This window comes from Bactrocera latifrons, unplaced genomic scaffold (assembly GCF_001853355.1).
Source record: "Bactrocera latifrons isolate USDA-ARS-PBARC rearing strain unplaced genomic scaffold, ASM185335v1 scaffold_415, whole genome shotgun sequence".
Lineage (NCBI taxonomy): Eukaryota > Metazoa > Arthropoda > Insecta > Diptera > Tephritidae > Bactrocera > Bactrocera latifrons.
Window position 1 is genome coordinate 222,370 of NW_017537063.1, and position 5,921 is coordinate 228,290.

At 31.9% G+C, this 5,921-nt stretch overlaps 1 pseudogene; it reads right to left on the minus strand.

The window, feature by feature from the left end:
* Nucleotides 1–2,989: 2,989 nt before the first annotated feature.
* On the minus strand, nt 2,990–3,829 carry LOC108972682 (annotated as a pseudogene).
* Nucleotides 3,830–5,921: the final 2,092 nt, after the last annotated feature.

A 5,921-nucleotide genomic window follows, 5' to 3' on the forward strand; every position in this document is an offset into this window, starting at 1 on the left:
TTGGTTATTTTGTCATACCGAATTTTCTTGTTGTTTACTTAATCACATAACCACATAACGAAATAATCACCTTATCGTAAACAGCCTAAAAAATTTCTTTTCGAACACGTTCACAAAATTAAAACAAATTATTGAACACGATAGATAGAATTATTTCATGTATCAAGAGAGAACAGACAAAATACTGATTCTTCATGAACAAACAATAAAGATAAACATTCTCAAAGACGCAGTAAACCAGATTCAGGAAAACATTATTTCAGCAAAAGGTGGTATTTTTCACCCAAGCATTTTAACAAATGAAGAAATTTATAATGAATAACTCAATGAACTACAAATTTCTAAACATTGCATTTTCTTATTAAATTGTGAACTTATCAAAAATAGCGTTACAGAAATTTTTCAAATTGATGAAGAAACTATTTTAATAAAAAATGCAAATGGCATAGAACTAAACCAGAACTACGACAACAGAAAAATTAAGTTGAAAAACACTACATTGACTCATTATAATAACTGCACAATTAAGATCCTATACCAAACATTCTCAAATACTAAAATATCATACAATCAAAGATTTTATTACCCAAACTATGATACTCACAATTTCACTAACAAAATTACAATTAACGACCTTGTATTTAAAAACGAAGAAAATTTAAAAGAAATTAATGAATTAAAATATCTATCACATTGGAATACCAATTTTTAGTTTTATTGTGATTATAATAATAATTTTAATTGTAAAATTACAAAAAAAAGAAAAATGATACTATTCAAACTCAGGAGAGTTTATTAAGGGAGGGAGGAGTTATATGTACTATCATCCCAACCAAACAAAATATTGTAAATTATCTAGCAAATATCGTGCCAAAAGAGAGCCGAGACCAAAAAAATCGCGCCAAAGTCGCTCAAAAATCAAGTTCATGTTACCTGTTTTCTTCGATTAAACAGTCAACAAGGAATATTATTTGAACGTTATGCGTCGTTTGCGTAACGCTGCCTCCCTAAAAAGGCCGGAATTGTGGAAAGACAATTCTTGGTTTTTACACCACGATAATGCACCATCCCATACGGCCCTCGTAATTCGTGACCATTTCTCCAAAAACTCAACCCATATCGTTCCGCAACCAGCCAGTGTTTCGAAGATTGGAAAATCCGTTGGCATAAGTGCATTGCATCGGGAAGGGATTACTTTGAAGGGGATGAAATTGGTTTGGAAGAATAAATAAAGAATTTTCAAAATAAATATAATATCACCCTATTTTTTGGGCACAGTACATATGTATGTATATTTATTTAGGTAATAATGGAAGTATGACTTTATTGTAAATTCCAACAGATTTAGTGGAATTTWTCATTAAATAGGTCAAATTGCACATACATACATATGTATATACTAGTGATCTTTGTTACCAATTATATGGAGAATATCTGTAAATTACACTGTGGAACATTTTTGGGATTATTGTCTGGGGGGTGAGAAATTCCAAGCCAGGGTGATGGTACTAGGTTTGGTGTTCGTATGTGTCAGTTTTTGTTATGACCTTTTAAATTTTTTCCCTATCTTGATGTTTTTTCGCTTAGTTGTAACATTTTGGCAAAAACCAAACAAAAAAAAAAACTAAGTTTTTGCCAAAATGTTACAACTAAGCGAAAGAACATCAAGATAAGGAAAAAATTTAAAAAGTCATAAAAAACTGACACATACGAACGCCAAACCCCTTGAGGGCTTTACTATACTGACCTAGTACCATCACCCTGACTTGGAATTTCTCACCCCCCAGATTAGCAACAACAGCTGTGTTATATATGTACGTATGTACATAGTCGCTTGCGCATTGTAGATATGCGAATCTGTAAGCGTATATTTCTAATCATTTAAATTAGCATAATTTTTCTCACTTAACACTGAAAATGTTCAATTCTGCTATTTTCGACCGCTTAAGTTAAATAGTGGTGAAATCCGCTAATACAAAAGAGAACCCCTCCAAAAAATGATATATCGTAAATTTGGCAACGCGGTGAACCTTCTCTATATCAGAGCGTGGAATGAAAATTATGCTCGAAACTACATACTATGTATATAACAAACTATCATAATATTATTAAAAAAGTTAAATATATTACAATAGTGATAAATGTACATTTTATCCAGAGAACGTTTATAATAGAGAAGGTTCACGTTTCAAATATCGTAACTTTTCGAAGGGGTATTCGGCATAGATGAGGGAGTCTCACCACAGACAAATTATAAGCGTGTTTCACCACCTTCAACAGCGATTGAGGGGTTTTTAGAGTATGTGAGAAATAACATGTTAATATATGTAAATATAAATAAAAGAGAACAAACCCTACCAAACATCAGCGGGTGAAAAACCTGATAATCAATGGCTAAACGTGTGGGTAAACATATAAAGTTTTCCATAGGCCGCGTGCAGATTCTACCCACTCACGCTCGTATACATGCGATCATACATCTTTGTTGCGCTCATTCAGCAGTGTCATAAAAACGTATATTTGTCCTACTCTAATACCCCAAACGACGGCTGATGCAGGGTTGTATTTTAAACAGCTGATGAAGCGTTGCATTTTAAACAGCTGATGCAGGGTTGTATTTTTTTGATTCCTGCTTTAATAAAAATTCCTTAAAAATTCAAAGAAAACTTTCTAATTTTTAAATTATTAATTCTATTATGTTTAATAAATATTTACATAACATTTACATAATTTAAAAAAATTATTTCATCTGAAAAAAGATTAATTAAAGAAAAGAATTATTAAAATAAAAGGGTGGAAAAGTATTACAAAAGACAAATACCTGAAAGAAGATTATGATAAAATAAAGATGAAATAAAAGATTATTTTAAGAAAAACATTAATTATTTCTTATTTTATTTATTGTTATTATAATCAGAAATATTACTAACCAATACTATAAATATAATAATAACAAAACCTTAAATTAAATTTAAAAGGATCTAGTTTCTCATCTAACATGTTTGCATCGATTACGGCTTAAACTAACAAAATGTCTTACAGCTAAAATTTCCTTATCGTGCATATATGCAAATGCAGCTATATATAAAATATTAATAATTAAAAAGGAAAAATTAAAAATTAAAAACGAAAAATGAAAAAGGAACCGAGAGTGATATCCACTATTCTTAATTTATTTAAGGCCTTTTTTCCCGCTTTTCCATCGTAGTTGTACAGCCATACCAACTCGTCACTAAATAAGGACTGTATCATATTCTCTCTCGAGTCCTTGGTAGAGTTTAGATTTAGGATAATTGCCGCCTATAAATATATATTTATCTATAAATATTTATATATATGTATATGGAAAGAAAGGCAAATTTACCATAGCGTCAGAGTAAGCTTGATGTGTAAGGTGCTTCTCCACCTTCAGCAATGTTTCCTCTGAAGACATGGCGAGCAAGCTTTGCAACAGAATCTGCTCCTCCCTCTCTCCTTCGCCAGTGATGCGGCTTACACTGCGGTGGGTTTTTGCTGAGAGCACCTTACACTCCCGCAACAATTGGCCTTGTGCTTGGATCTCCGCACGTTCTGGCATCTGAAATTTAAAACAATAAATAATTAAAATAATTTTAAAATATAACAATTTTATTTCAACAAACACCTTCTCAGCAAGAGCGCTTTCTACGGCTGATAACTTGCCGTTTATCATGTCTTCTTGCCGAGCTTCTATTCTACCAAGGCTTTGAAGGATTTTCTACAGTACTGAGGCAGTATCCCCACTTATATTATGTTGGAGTTGGGTGGCCATACGCTGCGAATGGGGCTCAGCGATACGAAATTGGCTCATTTCTTCTCCTATAGAGAAAGCTAAAATGATTACAATAAAAAACATATAAGTACAACAAAGTCATTTGACCATCTCGCTGCCGTGGACTAATATTCCCCGAGGAAGAGGTGTCATTGGGGAAAGAAAAATCCATTTATCTATGTAAAATTATAAAACAAATTATGCAATAGAGGAATTAAAATAAATTTATTCCCTATTGGAACAGAAAAATATTTAAATTCTAAATATACTTTTTTAATAATTTTAATGTCCTCATCTTTAATTTCACCTACTAGAATATCTAAACCAGATGAGGACACCAAAGGCTCTTTGAAAACATCGCCAACTTTTGTCAAAATAAGACAACCAAAGTATCTGATTGGTTTTGTTGGTTGATAATTTTCAAAGAACCTATTTTATTGCTAAAAAAAAAACTGTCTTTATCTTTTTTGCAATTAATAATAAACGTATCCATTTGAGGAATTTTGCTAGAATCTGTAAACTTTCTTCTTTCTTCTATTCTTAAATAGAATTTCTGTAAAATCTTATTGGGATTACTAATTGTGCCGAAAATTTATCTAGATGCCCGAATTTTTTAACGCAATCAGTTAAATGCAAAAGACCCTGATTATTGAAACTAATCAACTCTTGTCCATAAAAATTACTAAATAACTTAACAAATTCCTTTAACAATTCATTGGCAAGAGTGGATTCTACTCTACAAGAAGACGAATACTGGAATGTAGCAAAAGACAATGATAATAAAGTTCGTCCGGTGCAATCTTTTAACACAATTATACCCGAATACAACAAAAATTGACGATATTCTGTGGACTTCCAGTTGCTTATTTCGTCCAGATCTCTACTGTCTCTGGAAAATTCAGAGGGAACGTAGTGGTTAATATATAATATTTTTTCATCATTTTTCTTACGTTCCCTCTCCTAACAAGCAACTGAAGAAGTTTCTTAGTAACCCCTAAATCAACTAAATTCATGGGATCTAACGGAAATTGAGAAACTATGTTAATATTTACAGATTCTAGCAAATTTTCCCCCCGCTTAAAATAGTCCAAATGATGACTTATATCTACTCTATTCTACCTACTTTAACTCCGTTTTCTTGCGAGAACTTTATTTCTTCACAAAATTCCCTAATAAAGTCATTTACATTTGCTGGTTTACTCATTCCCGAGAAGCAAGCGATTGTAAAAAGTCTTGTATAAGGGAAGCCCACCGTATGACCTAAAATTTACCATAATGTCCCTTTGGGACTTTTATACAATTTAAGTCCATCTATTCCTACATCTATAGATACTTTTTCTACATTGTCTAGGAAATCAAAGTCTAGAAAATTGAAATTATATTGTATTCCCAAATACAATAATTCCCCCCAGCTAGATTTAATTTCTACTACTTGCCTACTGGTACCTAAAAGAGTCCTTGCATATAATGGCAGTCCTTTAATACCTGCTCTCTCTAAGGTTTGTAAAAGGTCCGTTAAACTATTTTGGGATATGTTATTTTTAACAGCCCATATCCTCAATCCCTCACGAAGTTCCTCACTAACATATTTGACCTGTGTTTCTAAACAAAAGTCAACCTCGTCATCATCAAACAAAAATCTGTCATTTTCCATATTACTACTATATTCCAGTTCCTCATCAATATCTAAATTACCTAATGTTTCTCTACAACTATCTGCTACTTCACAGAATCTGCCATAGACTGCTTGTAGATGGTATATCATCGTTTTCTGAAATACTACTATCTTCATTCATTTTGCGAAACTTCGCAACTGTAGCCCTAAAATTTGCCTTCTCTTTACTCAAAAGGTTCGAAAATGTCCTTTTGTTCATTTCAAATTTTAAAAATATATCTACATTATATATAAGATGATACAATATAGTCTAACAATAATGTATTATAAAATGATATATATAATAAAATGGGCCTAATCATTGAATCCGTTTCGATCGAAATATGGTTCGATATGATCGAAAAAATTTSCGTTGAAATCATTGAAACCGTATCGAAAATAAAATTTTCGATCGAAGTGAACTCACTTACMGACTTGATAAAATGCTTTCCGCGGCACATAGATGTCGCTAATTTC